At 42.2% G+C, this 23,194-nt stretch overlaps 1 protein-coding gene and 2 long non-coding RNA genes across 9 annotated transcripts in view; 1 reads left to right on the top strand and 2 right to left on the bottom strand.

The window, feature by feature from the left end:
- The window catches only part of csf3r (colony stimulating factor 3 receptor (granulocyte)), a 227,155-nt gene that overhangs the window by 55,757 nt on the left and 148,204 nt on the right, over nucleotides 1-23,194 (top strand). The gene's annotated exons all lie outside the window — the stretch shown is intronic.
- LOC128030093 (uncharacterized) lies at nucleotides 2,581-12,357 on the bottom strand. Its single transcript, XR_008187805.1, has 5 exons — nucleotides 12,208-12,357; nucleotides 11,465-11,647; nucleotides 2,957-3,029; nucleotides 2,765-2,856; nucleotides 2,581-2,674 (listed from the first exon to the last, which is right to left on the bottom strand). It is a non-coding gene; the product is annotated as an uncharacterized LOC128030093 (long non-coding RNA).
- Nucleotides 12,611-14,045, bottom strand: LOC128030100 (uncharacterized). Its single transcript, XR_008187814.1, has 3 exons — nucleotides 14,007-14,045; nucleotides 12,768-12,817; nucleotides 12,611-12,677 (listed from the first exon to the last, which is right to left on the bottom strand). It is a non-coding gene; the product is annotated as an uncharacterized LOC128030100 (long non-coding RNA).

The raw sequence follows: 23,194 nt of genomic DNA, 5'->3' as shown, positions 1-23,194 counted from the left end.
GTGCATTCGCAGGAATATTTATTTTAAGAAGCTCTTAAAATATATATATAAATGACTTTACCATGTTGTGACGATGGATAGCAATTGATGTGAGGTTCAGCCTGACAGATAAAAACTCACAAGCACATATAAACACTCATTTTCATGTGTATAATATATTCTTCTAATTGTTTTGTGCCGTTTCGCTGCAGTGTTTTAATGTGACAGGCTGTAATTCTCTTCAAGTGTTCAGAGAAATACATCGCGAGCTCGCGGGCAGTTGCGCTGCCGCGAATATATCATGTTATTACTTTAAACAGTTCAGAAACATCTGAATTTAGCTCTTGGTGTGTTCTAACGTTTGGATTGCGTGCAATCGCCGTTTTAAAAGGTCTTAAATAAGAATGAATTCGCTCCTTGTGAGCTCTGTGTAGACAATGCCTGCATGACCAGCAGCTGATTCTTCTCTCATCTTTTGACTGCTCTCTGCCCAGAAATAAATTATTAATGAGCCCTCACCCCTGTAATAATCAGATATGTTGGTTTAGCTTGTCAGTTTGAGGGAAATTGTATTATTTACTTGGTATTTTTAACCGGTTTAAAAGTGAAACGAAACCCGACTCCTCCCTTTAATCTCGGTTATTGCAACTAGGGGCGCAATTTTTCTCAGATAATGTAAGTCTATGGGTAATGTATTTGACATTTAAAAATTAATAAAAAAAAAACTTTAAGTCTGATCAGTCTGAAAAGATATAGCAACCAACACCGCTCTATCCCGCAGGTGTCTGCCGAGTTTGGGGCTTGTGGCTTTAAAGCCCTAGGAGGAGTAGCGTTCAGAATTTCTGTCAGAAAAATAATAATAAGAAAAAAAAGAAGAAGTTTAAATAGCATAACAGTATAATAATAAAAAAAAAGGTTTAAATAGCATAACAGTATAACTAGAATGTACATTTCCTGAAAAAAATGTGAGTGGTGCTTGCCGTGGCAAAACTCACCCCTCTGTTGCTAGGGTGTTGCAATGAGGTTGCTAGGGTGGTTGCTAGGGTACTAGGGTGGTTACTAGGGTAACCCGGGTGGTTGCTAGGGCAGTTGCTAGGGTCCCGATGATGGTTGCTAGGGTACCCAGGGTGGTTGCTAGGGTGTTGCTATGTGGTTGCTAGGGTACCTGGGGTGGTTGCTAGGTTGGTTGCTAGGGTCCCCATGATGGCTGCTAGGGCCGTTGCTAAGGTACCCAGGGTGGTTGCTAGGGTAATCGGGGTGGTTGCTAGGGTGTTGCTATGTGGTTGCTAGGGTAACATGTGTGGTTGCTAGGCGGTTGCTAGGCAGTTGCTAGTTTAATTTTGGTGGTTGCTAAGGTGTTGCTAGGGTTCTCTGGGTGGTTGCTAGGCGGTTGTTAGGGTAACCTGGGTGGTTGCTAGGCAGTTGCTATGGTTTCCTGGGTAGTTGCTATGATGTTACTAGGTGGTTGGCAGTTGTCACAGATGGTCACTATGTAGTTTTTATAGAGTTCTTAGCCCATTTGAGCACTTAGCTAATCACTATTAGCATTTAGCTAATCACTGCTACCATGACTAACATGTTGGAAGTGTGCTAGCATGAGTCAAAAAAACCAACCGCCATGTCTGTACGATGTTCTGATGCAGAGATATAGGTCATGCAATACGGTTGCTAGGGTACTCCGTTTGGTTGCTAGGGAGTGGCTTGGCAGCTGCCAATGATGATACTCCAAAGGTTGCTCACCAATATAAACCAACTCCCATGTCTGTACGATGTTGTGATGCAGAGATATAGATCTTGCAATACGGTTGCTAGGTTACTCTGTTTGGTTGCTAGGGAGTGGCCTGGTAGCTGAGAATGATGATACTCCAAAGGTTGCTCACCAATATAAACCAACTCCCATGTCTGTACGATGTTGTGATGCAGAGATATAGATCTTGCAATATGGTTGCTAGGGTACTCTGTTTGGTTGCTAGGGAGTGGCCTGGTAGCTGACAATGATGATACTCCAAAGGCTACTTGACAATATAAACCAACCCCCATGCTTCTATGTCTTTCCTTTTTTAAATGGAACCTCAGTTCCATATGGCTTAAGGCCAAGACACCACTCATACAGAAGCCACTGGGGAACTAAGGCTGTATTGCCCCACTGTTGTCGTTAATGCTGATTCAGTGGCCCCAGTGACCTGGTATAGCGGGCAATTAACCTATGGAAAAAAACGCAAATAAGTACACAGGATTGTGGTAACTGTGGTAGGTCTGTAACACGCCCGATTGATGGCAGAAGTCCGGATTTGAAATGTAGACGTGGTCAAGCAGTGTGTACTTTTCCGTTGTTGCTGATGTAATCAGTTGCGTGTATCCTCGAGATTGAAACAATTCCAGAATAGTTTTTTTCCCAGGGTGTAGGAGGTCCTCGTTGAAATCTCCACAGATGATGACGAGATTGTTGTGTGTGAGACATTTCTGCTCTCTCACTTCTGAGGACCATCATACACTTTAAAATCTAAGCGTTCACATCAAAGCACAAGCCTCTGAACAAACACACTGTATGATAAAATGCACTGAAATACTAGAACTTTCCAGTATTATTGACAAACGTTACCTCAGTGCTTTAATGTGCTTCTTCCGTTGCTTCTTTGGTCTTCAGCAATGTCTTCAACTCCAAACACATCTGGTCCCGTCCTCTGGCAATGAACTTAATAAATGAATAACAGGATCACTGCATACACATTTACTAATAAACTAAAAAATAATCATAATCATAATTAAGTAAACTAAAACTTACTGAAAGAAATTAGCCCATAAGCTGGTATCCAGCTCATCATCATCAGTGGTGAAGCACACTTGATCTTCTCAGACATTCTGACTCACCGGTTCCTGAAAAACATCAAAATCAAAATTAGATTAAGATATTCCTTTAAATGTGGTTATTGTGTCCAGTAGCACAGTGACTTAAGTGACATCTTTTAACACTTACCTTTAGATGGTATATTGCACACTCATATCCAGTGTTGCACAGGACTGCTATGGTCTCCAAAATCTTCCTGCAACTTTACAGAAGAGCACATATCAATATTAGAATAGCAGAGGACTGCAAATAATATATCCAGTACACATCATATAGATTGAACACAAAATCATTTAAAACAAATGTTGTTAAGTTAAAAATCAAATACATCACAACTGTGTCTTACTACTTCTCACTTAACCTTACTGTCTTTTATGACTTACTGCTGCTGTTGCTCTCACTGTTTGTGTCTTCCCTGGAGTTATTACACTAATCCTGACTGAGTCCTGTATTCTGCTGCCTTCACCTCCTGTCCTGCCTGGAGCTGCCACACTACTCCTTCGTCCTTCCTGCTGCTGTACTCTAGTTAACTCAGGGACACAACACCTTCATATTACCACGAACAACACAATAAAAGCACAACGTCACTGCCGTCGATAAAGGAGGTTAAATGGAACCTCAGTTCAGTATGGCTTAAGGCCAAGACACCACTCATACAGAAGCCACTGGGGAACTAAGGCTGGTGTTGCCCCACTGTTGTCGTTAATGCTGATTCAGTGGCCCCAGTGACCTGGTATAGTGGGCAATTCACCTATGGAAAAAAACGCAATACACAGTACACAGCATTGTGGTAACTGTGGTAGGTTTGTAACACGCCCGATTGATGACAGAAGTCCAGATTTGAAATGTAGATGTGGCCAAGTAGTGTGTGCTTTCCGTCGTCGCTGATGTAATCAGTTGCGTGTATCCTCGAGATTGAAGACACCACTCATACAGAAGCCACTGGGGAACTAAGGCTGGTGTTGCCCCACTGTTGTCGTTAATGCTGATTCAGTGGCCCCAGTGACCTGGTATAGTGGGCAATTCACCTATGGAAAAAAACGCAATACACAGTACACAGCATTGTGGTAACTGTGGTAGGTTTGTAACACGCCCGATTGATGACAGAAGTCCAGATTTGAAATGTAGATGTGGTCAAGTAGTGTGTGCTTTTCCGTCGTCGCTGATGTAATCAGTTGCGTGTATCCTCGAGATTGAAACAACTCCAGAATAGGTTTTTTTCCAGGGTGTAGGAGGTCCTCGTTGAAGTCTCCACAGATGATGACGAGATCGTTGTGTGTGAGGTCCAGGTAATCCAGCATACTGTTCAGGTTGGTCAAGAAATCTCCAACGCTGTATTGTGGTGGCCTATAGACAGCTACGACTGCTGCTTTTATTGGGGAATCCAATTTGATCACAGCAAACTCCAGATCAGTCACATTTCGTATATATTGCCTGGGCTGAGTTGGAATGTGCTCCTTGCAATATATTGCGACTCCACCTCCATTTTTCCTTCCAAGTCCTTGATGTGTGGAGTAGGAGACATGCCTGTTGCGTGTGAACAAGTTGTCTCCTTCCAATTGGAGATCTGAAGTAGATGATCCAGTCAGGTGTGTTTCTGTTAAACACAGAACATCGGCGAGTTGCAGCTCATGATGGCATCTGATATCCTCCATGTGAGATGCCAGTCCTTCCGTGTTGTGATGGATGATGGTGAGTGTCTGTTCCTGCCTATTTTCCCTCACGTGCTGCAGAAGTGGCATGATTTCTTAAACTCTTGCTCTTCTCATGCTTTGCAAAGAGGTTGTGATTTCAGGATCAGCATATATCTTCTTGTCGTCGAAATCCGTAATGTGTAATCCTTGTAGAGATGTTGTTCTGCTGAGGGCAACGTAGGCCATTCCCGGCTCAAAAATCTTCTTCAATGACACCACTGCAGAGTGCATTGTCATGCCTTGAACTTTGTGGGCTGTGCAGGCGTAAGCTAGCTTAATCGGAAACTGTCGACAAACGGCTCCTTTCCTCAGACTTTCTTCAGATCTCTCAATGTAAACCAAGACGTCTTCTTCACCTCGTACCTTTTTACGGTGTTTCTGACCGGCGTTCGGATTGTCAAGTTGAAGTCCTAACATTTGTACATTTCCACGTCGCGTAATCCTGCTCTCACTTCATCAAGGGCATTCCCAAGTCCTTGATAAGGTGGCTTCAGACTCCTTGGCAGTTTTAAAAAGGAATGCAGCGTTTTACCAGAGATGTTGAATGCTGCAGTTCCAGTAAATGCAGACAACAGCACCGTGGGCACGGAGAGATCCCCTTCTTCCTGGAGTCGAGGGAGTTGTCGCAGAATCTTAGTTGCTTCCGAGTGTATGCATTTGATGACGTGCGATTTCCCACAGCCTGCACTGCCTGACAAAAAGTAAAAAAACTGCTCTGGATTTTGACCCCACACACGCTTATGACACCACTGGCGGACAGTGTAAAAAATTGCTGCCTGCGTCTCATTTAGACTCCTAAACATCTTCCTCAGATATTCATTAGTCATCTGTGGTGCCTCAATCTGTGGTACGACTCCGTCTCCATCTTCACAACGAATCTTGTATTCTGGAACATCATCCTGTTCATCTTCTTCTGGATGGACGTCTTTTTGTTCTGCATTACACTCCATCCGATCAACGTCGATTTCAGGGGCAAAAGCACACCAAGCATTCTCAGATGGTCCTTCCCGCTGCAGCTGTTCATATGCTTCGTCCACTTTTTTGCCGTGCTTTTCAAACTTCTTCTGTTGTGCTTTAACCCTCTTGGCGCCACGGTCGAGTTTACTCGACAAGATGCGGCACTGAATAAAACGGCCGATTTTGTCAAATAGGGTGTCAAATTTCATGCAACCTCCCTTGCACTAGATAGCAGACATGTAATAATTAATCTCTGACTGAAAAAAACGTCATGCTCCTATACAAAATCTTCGAGATAGAGTGCATTGAATCAGTGCGAAAAAAAGCGGAGCTTGTGTGAGAGTGAGCCATTTTATCTGAACAATATTGTCAACGTCAGCGAGTATTGGCATTAGATTATTATTATTTTCATTATTATTATTATCTAGTGGCATCAATAAAGCTTCAATAAAGCCGCAATGAAGTGTTGGAACTTTTATTCGCGGACACTGATCTGAAGGGGAATATCTGCATTCAGAAGATGACGGTCATACTGAAAGTGAAAGTAGATAGTCCTACACCAAGCACAAACGGTGAATCCTTTGCCCAATGTAAATAAATGGTCATTTGCCAAATGTCAGAGGTGTGAACAATGTTTGCCAGGGTCGGAGTGTTCATCGCGAAATTAGCAGGCAAGTTTTTGTTGCGGGGACGAGGCGGGAGATTTTTACCGCGCTAGACATGTATATTTGTCTTCTGACCGCACCTCTCCGCAATCGCGGCGACAGTATTGTAGTGGAGACTTTGTCTAATGCCACTGGGTATGTTAGACGAGGTCGAAGTATTCATAGGACAGTTAGGAGGCAAGGTGGGAGTCGCAATGACACTGACAGTAGTCCGAGCTGTGCACACTCGGCGCGTGCGCGAGGCAAATCTGGCCGGGCTGCACATAGCAGATGCAGAGGCGATGTGACACGGGGCATAGCTTTTGAACTAATCAGGTCTTGTCTACTTGTGTTTGTGTGTCATATGAATAATATATATGTGCCCCATACATGGAATCAGAGTGCCTGCTGCATGTAGTAAATTGAAAATCCCAACCGCTACATGCATTCGGTTTGTTTCTACCATTTATTAGTAATGATTTGCACAGTTTGTTTACTGCTTACTATTTACCTGAGCATTCAGTATTGTGCAATATAGCACACAGAAGGTGAGGGACATTTTTTTGGGGAAAGAAGTGCTCCATTTTATCATTTAAACATGTGACTTTTCATGAAAATTCTATAATTCAAGATGACCACCCCATATGACGTCATAGTATGCAAATTAGATGGGGAAATAAAATCCCTACATAAACATTGGGTCATCCTTAATATTTTTATAATTGACAGAAAGTCTCTATCTTTTATAAATTTTAAGATATAGCCTTTTGAAATTAAGATGTCAAAATCGAACGTTTTAGGAAAAAACCTCTGGCGCCTAAAGGGTTAACTAAGCCACGGTCAGGGAATCGGAAATTGGGGTGTGACGGGAGTTCTACAAGTCCCCTTTTGTAAAATTCCTGATACGTTGGAAACCCTTGAGGTTTCAGCTGTTCGTTGACACGATGTGGCACGTAAAGTTTTACCATTGTTCCGCAAAACTTCTCCGGTTGCTTCTCCTCCGAAAAGCGAGCATACCTGACAATTGCAGCCTTACCAACAGTTCTCTTCTGAATGAATCCCATATCGTTGAGGAGTGGGAGGACATTCTTTCCTTTAGTTTGCCGACCATACACAAGTAATTAGACACAAAGTCTGCAAGGCACATCTTTTCAAACTCCAGTGTTTGAGGCCTTGCTCTGTATTTCTCTATAATACCTGACATCCAGACATCCTCTGAATCAGGATCTTTGCTGTGTAGGACACTACGGGGCAAACTCATCCTCAGGGCATCATCATCCGTCGGTATAAACCCAACATTTCGTGAACACTTCTTCAATGGTAAGCTGCATGTCCGTGCCACAGACTCCTGAGCACTCACTTGCCGGTGTTTGGAGTAGGCCTGCATTATCTGCTTCATTTCGTCCTCTTCGTTTACGTTGGTTTTACGAACACCCTTGATAACGGTCTTCAGGTAATCATTCATTTCGTGTTCTGGCTTGGAAATGTAGGACAACATATACATGATGCAGCTGAAAGAGTCAAGAACGAACTGTATGTCCATGTTGGCGATCCATGCCCTCAGCAAATCTGGGTTGTATCCATTCACCCAAGCCTCCTTTGGATCACGCTTCAGCAAAATCACGTTTGAAGTGGACAGTGCCTCAGCGTATTTACAGTAATCATCCATGGACAGATTACATTTGGTCAGCAAGTCTGACAAGTTGTCAAAGGAGGCCTGGGGATCGTTTAGCAAGTCCCATACTGGCTTGAGTTTAGTCCTTGCTTCGTTCATTGCTTTTCGAGCAGCGTCCTGTCTTCTCTTCTTTCTGTCTTGTTGGTGTTGGTCTTTGTTTTCATCTTCCTCAGGACGTTGTGGAGCGTCCTGTCTTCTCTTCTTTCTCTCTTGGTGGTGTTGGTCTTCGTTTTCATCTTCCTCGGGACGTTGTGGTCGTGGACGGGTGATGGTGGCGCTTGACATGGGAAGTTTAGGGAACCCATATCTACACAACACATTTCCTTTCTTGCAAGATTTGGAGTGCTTCTTGCTGTGAAGCTGAACTTCAGTGACAATTTTATGAAGCTCGGGATCGGTGGCAGGGTCCGGCAACTGACAGGTTATGTAACGGTCAATAAAGTCACACACTACTTGGTCAGACTGATTTTCGAATTTGGGTGCCCCCTTAACCCAGGCCAGCAGATGAATGTGTGGGCTTCCTCTGGCTTGAAACTCCACGCGATAAAAGTAATCCTCGACTTCGCCGATTGGTTGAGCAGGTGACAAAAGCAGATGATTCATTAATGCATCCACTCGTTTCTCAAACATCCGCATGACGGTGACGGGGTTACTTCGGAGGATTTCACATTTCGTCGTCCAGTCAAGCTCTGAAAAAATGACTTCTTCACCTTGCTGAGCCTTGATCGCCGTTATCACTTCTGGCCATCGCATTTCGGCTGCACTAAATGTGCAAAAAAAAGTAGGATTCCCTAACTGCCTGATCATGGCCTGTAGATCTCTCAACGTTTTCTCCCAATAAGATGGAGTGCCTCTCAGGGGTTGCATAAACCTTGTGGCGTCACGGCTGTGGACCAGTCTTTCGACCTCAAGATCATTCTGAAGACGCTTGTTGGAGATTCTACGTCCATCTTTTGTAACAGGTTTGCCCTTTCGCAACTGGATAGACATGCTGTTTCTAGCCATGTGCGTTTCAGTGACAAACTGCGCAAAGAAGAGATAACTCTGGTCTTTGGCAAAACGAGTATCCACACAGAACAGTCTAGCATTGAAATACATGCTTGGTGATAATGCAACATGTCGTGCCTCATCAATTGTGTTCTGTCCAGTGGGAAACTGTACGGGGAAGGCCATGGCTTCCAATTTGGGAACCTTGAAAAATCCGACTGGCTTTTTCCCTTGAGCAGGCGCAATGCTGAAGATTCCCTCACCGTACGATAGCAAGTCCTGTCCGATGTCGAGTGGCTGCATGCATGTGTCCAGAGTGAGGCCAGGCCTGAGCTCATCCTTTTATTCTGTGCTGACATTCTGGTTATCCTGTTCAGAGACAACAACGTCCTGTTTCTCCTCTGTGTCATGCAGCTCATCATCAGGGAGAAATTCAAATGTGGCAGCATCACTTATAAAGATGTCCCTATATTCTGAATGCATCGCTTTCAGTTTTGCTAACGCTGCTAGCACATTGTGCATATTCACTGTATGGAAGTGTTGGTATCCTCTGAACTTGATGTGTCTTTTCAGCTTCACCTGTAGGAGCTGGGACTCACTGTTAGGCCTTGGGAGACAGTTAACTGTTTTCTCCACCTCAGAGGGCACACACACAACAGCACCATTAACTGATCGTTGCTGTCCTTTTGGCAATGCAACTATTTTTGCAAAAGGAACAATTTTGGCGATAAGCTGTCGTTCAAGAACATTCAGCTCAAGCAGTTCTGCAGGGATGGGTGGCAATTCAAGTCTGTTTGCCGCTGCAATAGAAGGCATGGATCCTCTCTTCAGATGGCTGTCACAGGTGTGGCAGATCCACTCCTGTCTTCGCTCATCTGGAACTGCACAAGGAACTGAGCAGGCACTGTCACAAACATGAACATATTTCCCGGTTAAGCAAAATGCGGTAATATGAACATTTTTGACATATCGTGTTCTATTACACATCTTGACTTGATTTGGAAAAAGGGTCCTGTGACAGACTGTGCAGATGTAAGTTGGACCATGCAAAAATTGACACCGGAATGCAGATATGGCCTTTTGAATCAAGCTGTTGGACACAGGCTGGTTTGACGCATCAGAATTGGATGTATTCTGACTGGAACGAATGTATGGCCTGTATTTTCTCTTGATCCTTAATGCACATCTCAACTTGTGTAGAATCTGGAATCCAGCATCAGTTAGACACTTCTGTTTCTTCTGGAGAGTACAACGTAAGATGTGATGCGACCTAAACATTGAATCACTTGCGTATCTTCTGGCCATGTAGCCCTTCATTTTCTTCTGGAAAATATCATCAGTGTGGTACTTCCCGACCATGTAGTCCTTCATCTTCTTCTTGAAAATATCATCGGTTTTGTACCTCCTGACCATGTAGTCTTTCATCTTCTTCTGGAAAATGACATCGGATTTGTACCTCCTGACCATGTAGTCTTTCATCTTCTTCTGGAAAATATCATCAGTCTTGTACCTCCTGACCATGTAGTCCTTCATCTTTTTCTGGAAAATATCATCGGTCTTGTACCTCCTGACCATGTAGTCATTCATCTTCATCTGGAAAATATCATCAGTCTTGTACCTCCTGACCATGTAATCCTTCATCTTCATCTGGAAAATATCATCAGTCTTGTACCTCCTGACCATGTACTCCTTTTTCTTCTTCTGGAAAAGCTCATTAGTGTGGTACCTCCTGACAAAGTACTCCCTCTTTTTGTTTCTGACAAAAGGATCTTGATTAAACTTCCTTTTATTAATTCGAAACTGCAAACTGGTGGTATACTTTTCTTTCTCATATTCTCATATTCGAATTTCAAAATGTGAAGTTTTGTCATCAGTTCCTGCACACTTTTTCGCCATTTTACGCATTTCTTTTCTCCTTCGCTGCTTGTTTGTTTTTAAAACATTGATGACACTTTGGTTTTTGTCATCTGTCAAAACAAGATTTTCAGGGATTCTGATGTCAGCAGTTGTTGGTGTTTTTGGCAGAGGTGACGTTACTTGTGGTGATGTCACACATGCTGCTGATGAGCATGGTTCCTCAGACTGTTGCTCCATTTCAAATGAAACAGCCATGAATTCATAGCAAGCTTGAGGACCACGATTCCAAAAAAGTTCAAGTAATCTGTTGGTCATGTCATGCAGGTTGGTGAAAGTTAGCATAACTGCCGTTCCGTCACCAGTAGGATGTGGCCAACCTTCAGCCGTTCAGCCGTTCGAATCAAAATATCCATATCTTCCAGATCTGTCTCTGAACACAGCAAAGCACTCTGGAGAAACAATAAGCAGTGCATGACTGACATCTGTTGAGAGACACTGAAGTCTTTCATCAAGAGGAATCCACCACGCATCCATTTCCTGAGTTCCTCTGTCTCTCAGATACCCCATCACAACTTCTGACTTTTGGACGCTGTAGTTGTGGTTTGAAGTTGAGATGCTCACAGGTACTTCAGCCATGCTTAGAAGATCCTGACGGAATCTTCCTTCAGCAATAAGCTGCATTTTAATGCCCACATACAAAGCATCCCCTTCCTCTAGCACCCTGTCAAGATCAGGCTGTTCAAACGAAGTTCCCTCACTGTGGTATGCAAGGAATGTCAGAGCTACGCACGTGCACTGACTGTTTCGTGAGAAAACATCATACCTTGCATCACTCTGGCAATGAGACGCCTGCAGGGATAGCATTCTAGATGTTTTGTCACCATCTTCATACTGCTGTCCATCAGAAACCTGAGCAACACCTTTACTGACGCTCGTCTGTCCTGTCAGGTCTAACTTTGTCCAACGAACTTTTTGAGCACGGGATCTCCTACCTTTCCGAGGCATCCTTCAAAAGATTAAAAGACAAAAACAGACAAAAGACATGATATAAAATAATCCATGACGTATCGGAATAGTCCATTAATTAGAAACAAATAACTTGGTCAAAGAGTTGGGAATTCTACAACCCCACAAGCATATACAGACACAGAAATTGTGTAAATCTGATGCTCTCACTGTGAAAACACTATCACATGCTGCATGCATGTAAACAAATTAGTGCTTAATTTTCAAACATACTCTCCATTAGAGTAAGATAATTTAGATAAATTACTGCCTTTTGCATTTTTATGATCATAATACTCAACCTTTTTGTAGCTAAATGGGATTAAATGATCCAAGTTTAACTTCTTAATTATCTGTTCTGATTATTTTTCAGTAATAATAATAACCTGATGATTTCACATCATCAAATAAGCAAACTGTCTTAAAATGTTTAGCAAACTGTCATCTTTTCTTCATTATGCGTTTGAACAGAAAATGACTGTAAAAAGAGTGGTTTAATGCTACAATCAAATAGTACTGTATTCAATAAGCATTTTTTACAGGATATTTTCAGTCACTTACTTCACGGAATGCTGAAGTGGTACAACCTGCAAAGTATTCTCAAGAAGAAAACAAGTTAGTTAATTGACAAGAAAAATAACGACTTCTAAACAGTTAATAAACTTTTTTCAATAGAAATAACAGTAATAAATAAAACAAATTATGAATCTAGTGTTGATAGGAACAAACTTTTTTTCCAAAGAACAATAGCAGATTGTTTAGGTAAAAATTATTAACCAAGTATTAAAGGACTGAACTTTTAAAAGAACAGTAGTAACTGAACACTAATTAGTATTAAAATGAATGAATTTTTTTTTCTTCTTTTTTTTTTTTTTGGTGGGTGGGGGGTTGGGAAGAGGTGGGGTGGGGTGGGGTGGGAAGAGGTGGGGTGGGGTGGGGTGGGAAGAGATGGGATGGGTTGGGGTGGGAAGAGATGGGATGGGGTGGGAAGAACAAAACAGAAGGACTGCTGCTTGGAGAAAGCGAAAAACCTGGAAAAGAAGGACATATTAGGCAACTATAATTATAATAATATTGAAAAGAAAACAACATAGCATCATTCAGGCATTTTGCACACTCACCAAACGTTCAGCTGCAGAGCAAAATGCAGGTCGTGCTCTGAATAGATGGTCTGCAAAAAAAACAAACAAACAAAAAGACAATTGAAGACAGCCTATTCATGTAAAATAAGATCAATGTTCACATTTAATAAAAAATTTAATAAACACTAAATATGGCTATTGCGTTAGCAACACAAAAGGTTGTAGGGTTGATTCCCAGGGAACACACAGTAAAAAAAAAAATAATAATAATAAAAATATTGCCTATTGCTTTGTCAATATAATATACTGACTGCCAAAAAAAAAGAAGACACAATCTGATTGACAGGCAGAAAGTATTTTTTTCTGATTGGTTGTTCAACAAATTATCATTTACCTGGGTTTTAAAGCTCTAGGGCATTTTCAGAACTTACATACTTCTCTACTATTTAGTAGGGTGAAAAGCATTAAATGAAAAGTACTTGGATGACCTACCACTTCTATTGAGATTCTTTAGTCTATCCTATGAGCCCACAGTAGCTAAATTGTGAATTGCACTGTAACTGATGCTGTAGCTCACATGACAGTGATAACGTGACAAATGTAGTACATCTGCATACATACCACACATATTAGACTATTTTTAATGATTGAAAAATTATTACTTATTCTTAAGACGTATCTACTCAGAGTATGCAACATCTGAAATTGGTTCTTTCTTTAAGGAAGTAAAAACTGTTTATCTATAACTTAGAGCAACTTAAAAGCAATAATTCACCACCAAATGAATCATTTCATCAATCTCTCATTGACTTTATTTGAAAAATTACAAGTAAGGAAAAATCATTGAGGCCTACAACATTCTCCAGTGAATTTCACAAAACTCCACTAGTCACAGAATCTGAAGTGCTATAGTGCATCAATAGCTCTATTAACCACACATTAACATGGTTTTGTTATACTAGCCATTTAGTATTTATTGTGTAATAATACTAAGGCAATCATTCTGAATGAATGCAATGCACGCATACAGAGCGCGTTATCTCTGTGATGCCCAGATGCACAAATCAGACCCTCCCACCTCTGTAATAAACACGGAGATGTTAGTCCCGTCTGAATTGGTACATGAAAATCACAGACGTCAGGTGGTAAGAATCGAAACTCAAATGTAGTTTAGAAAACTAGTCCCGTCCGAATAGTGCTAATGACTCAGTAGTATCTCATCAGTAATGCTTTGTCAACTGTTCATTTTATCCATGTCAAATAAATAAAATTACTTACTGGATATTGTGCAGTGGGGAGTCAGTAGTACTCGTAGTGCTGTAATTTGAAAATAAAAGTAAAATGTCAGAAATAACATGTTAAACCTGTAAGCTAAACTTCTCTCATTTACAAGATTTTTTTGATGCTCCATAGTGCACCTTTAAATGTACAACAACCAAAAAATCCAAACAAACCTTAAGAATTGCTCAGGAGATAAAGCTCAATGATCAATCTAAACAAAGAAAAGAACTAAAATAAAAAATAATGAATTAATTTAATGCTTGACAGGACAGAACTAGGACAGTTGATAGCAATAAAACACAGGTCTTTGACTTTCAATATACCTTTTATGACTTAAACCAGAAAAAAAAAATAATAATATTCTTAATATAAACACCGAATATGCGATCTATATCCAAATATATGTTTATGGTAATGATGGTAACATGGTAACATGTGTATTTCAACCATATCTACACAAAACAGAGGAAACCAGAGCAATAATTACCAAAATTAAGGCAAACTCAACAAAATGTTTTATTTTATTTAAGTCTTTTATACTCTCCAAAATTCATCAATTCAGTATAAACAGTAATATTGTCAATTACTATTACAGCTTAAATTTATTTTATTATATTTTTTCATCTCATTTATTTGGGTGATGCTAAAATGAATTATCAAAGTTTACCCCACTTGTCAGTGTCATTATTATTAAGTTTAGGTTCAGTAATTTCTTTAATACTTTAACTAAGCAGACATGAACTGATCAAAAGTGACAGAATTATTTATTAATTAATGTTACAAACGATTTTGGACTTTAAAACTTTAACTTTGTATTCAAAGAATACTGAAAAAAAATGCATCACAGTTTAATACAAAACTTAAAAATGCATCACAGTTTATCACAAAAATATATTTTTAACACAATATTAAGCAGCACAACCTTTTTCAACACTGATAATAATATAAGTTTAATCGTAATAATTACATTATATAATTAATTTTTGATTTATATACAAATTATCTTAAAAAAGGAAAATAAATATTACAATGCTTCAAATGAATGCAGCATTGGTCAATGACAAAGAAAACTTCAGCTTGCTCTTTCTCTGAATTCGGTGCACATGAACAGATCGTATTTAAGCTTCTAACACAGTCTCTCCTCCTTGACACATTCATCAGTCAAAATAAATGCATGGATAAATGAATTGTTAGCAATAATAGTCCACGATTAAATTTAAATTCTCACTTCAAACTGCTAACTTAAACAATTAAACATTACCATTATAATTATATTCCGATCATAAATTATGAAAAACACCGCACCTAAACTATAACTCAACAACATTTTCTGTGGCAAAAAAAAAAAAAAAAAAAAGATTTTGCGCTCATTTACGATCAAAGTGGGAAGCTGTCCGGTGTTGTGCCGAATTTTGACCCCCTGCCAAATTATTACCCCCCTCGTTCAAATCGCTACATGATTGCCTAATCCTAACCCCTCCCCCAAACCTACCAATACTAGGGGGGGTAATAATTTGGCAGGGGGTCAAAATTCGGCACCACACCGGCGCCCACGAGCGAGACGAGACTGATAAGTCCCGTTAACATCACCTCACACGGACTGAATCTGAGTCGATTCGCCATCACTATCGTCTCAGACACGGAGGTCTGTGTGTAGTTTCAGTGCGCTGTCTATTCTTACCTCGTGGATCAGTGAAAAAACACTTTAGAGACGTTTATGAAACAGCAGAAAATACTTTATCACGCCCTACACGCAGCATTAATCAGGCCTCACAGATTTCTAAAGTCACCTCAAACACAAGTAATTCTTAAACATACGATTAACGATATGAATTACTGTCCTAAAAGCACATTCAAGCATGAAACCAGCGGCCAAAAAAAAGGATCTCGGCCTCATTTACGATCAAAGCGGGAAGCCGCCGGCACCCCGCGACCGAGATGAAACGGTTAATATCTAACGTTACACAGGCTCCGTGTGTGATTCTGAGCCGGTTCGCCATCACGTGTCGCCATGTCAGACACGGCGGTCTGTATGTAGTTTCAGAGCTCTTTCTATTTTTACCTCGTGGATCAGTGAAAAAACACAATATAGACGTTTTTTGAAAAGCAGAAAATACGCCCAACACGCAGCATTACTCAGGCCTCACGGATTTCTGCCTCACAGTCACATCAAACAAATGTATTTCTTAAATAGACGGTTAATATTAGGAAATACTGTCCTTAAAGCACATGCAAGCGGGAAAAGATACCGTCGATCACCAGGCGGCCTAACGTCAAACACTAACCTCTGCTAAAATACCTTAAAAATGCACTCTTGATCATGGAATATTCAGAATTACGTGTTCTTAACTTCAAGCCAATACTATACACCACTTGGGCAACATATTTAATTTCTTTCACGAGTTCACATCTACGTATATTAATACCGTAAGTTTAGGCGTATTTGGCGTGCTGTCCGGGTGGAGGGCTCCGAGCTCGGGATGTGGCCCGAACCCAGAGTACTACCCCTGGTTGTGGTAAGAGTAGATGGATCTATAAGTGAGAAGAAATGGGGTGGAGGAGGGATGCTGAAAACCGTTAATGAACAGAGATAGGTTCTGCTGTTATTTATACCTTGTCATGAGTTGATTACTGATTGGTCTCCACTTGTGTTAATCAGGTTAATGAACTGCGACTGTTCCTCCCAAACTTTGTTATAAAACAGCATTTCACGAGTTCACATCTACGTATATTAATACCGTAAGTTTATGCATATTTGGCGTGCTGTCCGGGTGGAGGGCTCCGAGCTCGGGATGTGGCCCGAACCCAGAGTACTCCCCCCAAAAACAAGAGAGCAAAAGGACTGCCGCCGGACTACGAACCCCCCAAAACGCAGAGATTTGGCGGGCTGACGTTTTTAGAAGTATGGTCGTTTGACCAGGAGATCTCGCATTGCCTCTGGCAGAAGTAGAGGAGCAGGCAGGTCCTGTTGGTTAATAGTTGAGGAAGAAGCGGTTACGATGTCGGGAAGACGGGCTCCACCGTCTGCCTGCGAGGTGTAATGATATATTGACTAGATGCGTAATGTGTCCGCTGGGAGGCTGAGGCTCGCTGGACAGATAGAGGAAACAAATTATATTCCTGCATCCGCTGGAAGACTGGCTCGCTGGATGAAGAACAGAAAGAGATGGATGCATACTGCGTCCACTGGGAGACTGAGGCTCGCTGGACGGGTAGAGGAATGAATAGGTATTTACTGCGTCCGCTGAGACACTAGTGCTCGTTGGACAGACAGAGGAAACCAATAGATATTACTGCGTCCGCTGGGAGACTGAGGCTCGCTGGACAGATATGGGAGACGAATTATGTCCCTGCGTCCGCTGGAAGACTGGGCTTGCTGGACGAAGAACAGGAAGAGATGGATGCATACTGCGTCCGCTGAGAGACTAGTGCTCGCTGGACAGGCAGAGGAAAAATATGTATTTACGGTGTCCCCTGGGAGGCTGAGGCTCGCTCCACAGACAGAGGAAAGAAAAATAATAATGAAAAATAGATATTTACTGGGTCCGCTGGGAGACTAGTGCTCGCTGGACTGGTGAAGGAGGCAAATGGGTATTTCTGCATCCGCTGGACGGACAGTGGAAACGGATGAATATTTACTGCGTCCGCTGAGAGACTAGTGCTCGCTGGACGGACAGTGGAAACGGATAAATATTTACTGCGTCCTCTGAGAGACTGGTGCTCGCTGGACGGACAGTGGAAACGGATAAATATACTAGTGCTCGCTGGACGGACAGTGGAAACTAATAAATATTTATTGCGTCCGCTGAGAGACTCGTGCTCGCTGGACGGGCAGTGGAAATGAATAAATATTTATTGCGTCCGCTGAGAGACTCGTGCTCGCTGGATGGACTTACTGCGTCCGCTGAGAGACTGTTGCTCACTGGACGGGCAGTGGAAACGGATAAATATTTACTGCGTCCGCTGAGAGACTGGTGCTCGCTGGACGGGCAGTGGAAACAAATAAATATTTACTGCGTCCGCTGAGAGACTCGTGCTCGCTGGACGGGCAGTGGAAACGAATAAATATTTACTGCGTCCGCTGAGAGACTGGTGCTCGCTGGACGGGCAGTGGAAACGGATAAATATTTACTGCGTCCCCTGAGAGACTGGTGCTCGCTGGACGGGCAGTGGAAACGAATAAATATTTACTGCGTCCGCTGAGAGACTGGTGCTCGCTGGACGGGCAGTGGAAACGAATAAATATTTACTGCGTCCGCTGGGAGACTGGTGCTCGCTGGACGGGCAGTGGAAACAAATAAATATTTACTGCGTCCGCTGGGAAACTGGTGCTCGCTGGACGGGCAGTGGAAACTAATAAATATTTACTGCGTCCGCTGAGAGACTGAGAGACTTTTAAATTATTATTATTATTATTTTATTTTTAATTTTTTTGAAAACGGCGTATTATGCAGAGGCTAATGCGACTGGGAATGTGGGGCATCAAAGCTGATCATGAACCCTTGTTGAAATTCACGTCGCCTATTGTGAAAACTGAACAGCTTATTTCAGTGAAATGGCTTAACATGATGGAATCGTTTTTTTTTTTTTTTTTATATGGGGGAGGTACAGAAAAGGCTCCTGCGGGAGCAGACACTGCTGCGGCAGTGAGGAGATACGAAAGGGGCTCCTGCCGGAGCAGACACTGCTGCGGGAGTGAGGAGATACAGAAAAGGCTCCTGTGGGAGCAGCTCTGCATTTAACCCATCCAAAGTGCACACACAGCAGTGAACGCGCACACACCGTGAACGCGCACCCGGAGCAGTGGGCAACCATTTATGCTGCGGCGCCCAGGGAGCAGCTGGGGGTTTGGTGCCCTGCTCAAGGACACCTGAGTCATGGCATGGCTGGGCTGTGATTCGAACCCATGACCCTAGGGTTAGGAGTCCACTCTCTAACCACTGGGCCCTGACTTCCCCCTCCTTGACTGTGGGAAGAGTAGACAGGTTAGAAACATTTTCAACCTTTGTTCATTTTCAACGAATGTGGAGGAAGTTTTTACAGTATAAAATAAGAGGCAAAAAAAAAATAAAATATTTTACTATTGTAAATATGAGTTTATGACAGCGTTTATAATTAAACCACGGTAGCAATAAATTTACCGTTGTCTGAGACGTCATGAAATGTTCTTTAGCATCATGACCATAGAATGTAGTCAGGGTTCTGCAAGGTTTAGCATGGTTTCCAGAGATCTGGAGCTGATTCTGGGTAGCTCAGTGGTTTGTGACTGTTGTCTCGTGGCGCGCTGTCTTTTAAGGGGCCGTTCACCTCTCAACCTTTTTTTTTTTTTTTTTCTTCTTCTCAGGCGCGTCCGCACCGCATCGAGTTGAAAACATCAGCGCAAGAATATCAGACCTGAACCAGGAAGTTGGTCAACAGATCACAGGGTAACCAGTTAAATTGCATGGTGACACTGGAGAGCGTCTAGATGTTCCTCTGAGGTGCTCGCTCATCGCAGTTGTGCTGCCGTGGTACACCATATCGGTTTGCAAAGGGAACAAGAGACGTTTTATTTGTCCTCTGTTTAAAGTATTCTCATACTTTTAATAACAGTGGTCTCTGTTTGTGATAGAATGCAACTTCTTCTTTCGCCGTATGCCATGTTCACGAACAAGATAAGCTATGTGCCAGTTCATTTCATTCACAAACGACATGTATCCGTTCATTCAGTTCGTTCACGAATGACATGTGTGCCAGTTCAGTCATTTCACTCACGAACGATAAGATCTCTAGATCTAGTTCAGACTCATATGAAACTCGTTCATTGAAGGGCGTATTCGTTACTACATTCAACAAATCACATACTCTGTCACATCTCATACTCGAAGGCTATCGGCTCGATGTTGAGTAATTCTTTGACAGGATGAAACGGTTGTTACCCGGTTCACTGAGCTGCGCATGCGCTGCTTGTAGCGCCGCGCTGCTATGAAGGGAGGAACTTTACTGAACGAGAAATATGAGTCAGTGGATAACATGAACGATTTGTTCGCCTAAAAGATTCGTTCACCTAACAGATTCGTTCACCTAACAGATTCGTTCACCTAAAAGATTTGTTCACCTAAAAGATTCGTTCAAAAAGAACGATTCATTTACGAACGACACATCACTAGCACTAATGGATACATCTGGAACACTGGTTTCACGTTGTAGTATAGACTGTGGAAACAGAGGCTTCTGAAAACTATGAGAATCATTATGCAATGAAAATCATTGTGTCTGTAAAACATACCAATAGACATGATTATGGCAATAACGTTAATTGCAGTTATGTGCTATTCACTTACAAGCAGTTCTAAAGATATTTACTTGCATGCTTTCATATTACGGTCCTAGAAAAACTCAGAATTTACTCACACTGCTGTCCTGCGGCAAAACGAGGGTATAGTGATCACGCCAGTAGATGGTGAAATATGTCCCTAAATAAATTGGTCCTGCTGGAATAATTGCATGAAACTTATGTCTGTAAAACCTCAGTGAGGTTTAAACATGCACGGTAAGGCAGATGATATCTTTGGACATTTCAGTGTGGATGATGACTACCTCATAGCCTGATTTAACAAACTTTAAGCCTCCTTTCCACAGCACACGACATTTGTACAAGATTGTCGCATTTCTCCCTCTCGCGGCAGGCGTGCTTAACTTTCAAACTGGTCGTGCAGCAACTGTTACCTTGACATGTTCCCCATGGTAAAGTTAATAATTTGAATGAATATAATGTATAATGTATGAATACATCGTCACAAATCAGATTACCCCCTAAATAAAAACAGTAGGTTTTATGGGGCTAATCACGTAAATAATGGTTTAATAATTATTTCTGCCATAATTATTATGAACCACCATTTTACATAAATTAAGTTGAAGAATAATGTCAAGGTTAACAAAATATAGGTAATTCTGACCTCGCACCGAAAGATCACATCCGGTCGATCGTTTGCACACGGCCTGGTCGCAGAAGTTTAAATATTTGAACGCATCCGAGGCTCAATTTGGATCTGAATTTCCACATACATATGTGATCGGAACTCCAACGGCTCTCGCACTACTTCTAGCCGCAAACCTATATTTACAGTCTTCACCTGAAAATTTATTTATTTATGATGCACGGTCTGCGCCGCTAGAGGAAAGAGCTGCGGTGAAAGGCTGAGCCGCTGCGGGAAGTGAAAGAGGCTTGCTGCAGTAAGAACTGAGGAGCGGGCTGGTTGAATGCCTGCTGGTGCTGCGATTCCAGCGCTCAAAGAGTGCCCGGTCTTGATCGGATCAATCGTGGTGTCAAGCGAGGCGAGTTTGAACTTTGCACGGTCTATTGGCCACGACGTGTGGCTTGGCACGAAGAGCAGCTGTCGCGATGACGTTTGATGGTGCTCAACGGCCGTGTTTAATGATCATGGTCAGCAAAGGGGAAGTCGTGGCCTAATGGTTAGAGGGTTGGACTCCCAATCGAAGGGTTGTGGGTTCTAGTCTCGGGTCGGACGGAATTGTGGGTGGGGGGAGTGCATGTACAGTTCTCTCTCCACCTTCAATACCACGACTTAGGTGCCCTTGAGCAAGGCATTGAACCCCCAACTGCTCCCCGGGCGCCGCAGCATAAATGGCTGCCCACTGCTCCGGGTGTGTGCTCACAGTGTGTGTGTGTTCACTGCTCTGTGTGTGTGCATTTCGGATGGGTTAAATGCAGAGCACAAATTCTGAGTATGGGTCACCATACTTGGCTGAATGTCACTTCACTTTCACTTTTTACTTTCAAAGTAGCAGATCTGAAAAATCACCGGTATGGATCTCCTTGTTGGAAGGAAAATTTCGTCTGTGATAAGATGACAGACAGCGCGAACCGGGATGCTGAAAACCGTCAATGAACAGAGATAGGTTCTGCTGTTATTTATACCTTGTCATGAGTTGATTACTGATTGGTCTCCACTTGTGTTAATCAGGTTAATGAACTGCGACTGTTCCTCCCGAACTTTGTTATAAAACAGCATTAAAATTCGTTATTAAAGGCAGACGTTAGAAAAATAAACCATCTGTACTCACCTCAGGGAGATTTCTAGAACATCTGACGTTCATCTTGCAATATCACAGTATTACTCAGCCAATCAGCATGCAAACTCCAGCTGCACAGCCAATACTCATGAAGCGTTACTCTTTTATCCATGTATGGGAGAGAGCGCCCATGGAGACAGTGGATTTTTTTTTTTTATGTGTGCACCAAGCCTTGTTATAAAATATTAAAGGTTACACATATTTAAAACGTAAGCACAGTTAAATTAAAATATGTCTGTCTTCGTTTTTAAGATCACCATGATAATTATTATAATGTAATGAATTTAGTGATTAACTCTGTCTTCATATATATATATATATATATATATATATATATATATATATAAGTAACAAGAATCGTTACAACCAGAAATATTAAATTCTTTAAATGTAAAATATTTAAATATTAAATAAAAATAATTTGACACACATGCTGCTTAGTGAAGCTGGAGAATATGTTGTGTCGTTGCTTGCAAGGTGTTTTAGGTTAATAGGGTGTTGCTAGGAACTTGCTATTTACTATGGATGGTTAAAATGGTTTCAAGCATGTTTTAGCACATGTTCTGTGGTCGTTGCTAGGGCCGTTGCTAGGGCCGTTGCTAGGGTACCCAGGATGGTTGCTAGGGCCGTTGTTAGGGTACCCAGGGTGGTTGCTATGATAATCAGGGTTGTTGCTAAGGTGTTGCTAAGTGGTTGTCAGGGAACCCTGGGTAGTTGCTAGGGTGGTTGCTAGGGTCCCCATGATGGTTGCTAGTGCCGTATCTAGGGTATCCAGGGTGGTTGCTAGGATGTTTCTATGTGGTTGCTAGGGTACCCCGGGTGGTTGCAAGGGTCCCCAGGATGGTTGCTAGGGCAGTTGCTAGAGTACACAGGGTGGGTGCTATGGTGTTGCTATATGGTTGCTAGGGTACTTGGGGTGGTTGCTAAGGTGTTGCTAGGCGGTTGCCATGGTGGTTGCTAAGGTACCCAGGATGGTTGCTAGGGCCGTTGCTAGGGTACTCGGGGTGGTTGCTAGGGTGTTTCTATGTGGTTGCTAGGGAACCAGAGGTGGTTGCTAGGGTCCCCAGGATGGTTGCTAGGGACTTTGCTAGGGTACCCAGGGCCTT

Source organism: Carassius gibelio, chromosome A16 (assembly GCF_023724105.1).
Source record: "Carassius gibelio isolate Cgi1373 ecotype wild population from Czech Republic chromosome A16, carGib1.2-hapl.c, whole genome shotgun sequence".
In the NCBI taxonomy this organism is placed as follows: Eukaryota; Metazoa; Chordata; class Actinopteri; order Cypriniformes; family Cyprinidae; genus Carassius; species Carassius gibelio.
Note: the sequence above shows the minus strand (reverse complement) of the source record. Positions and strands in the feature narration are given on the sequence as shown.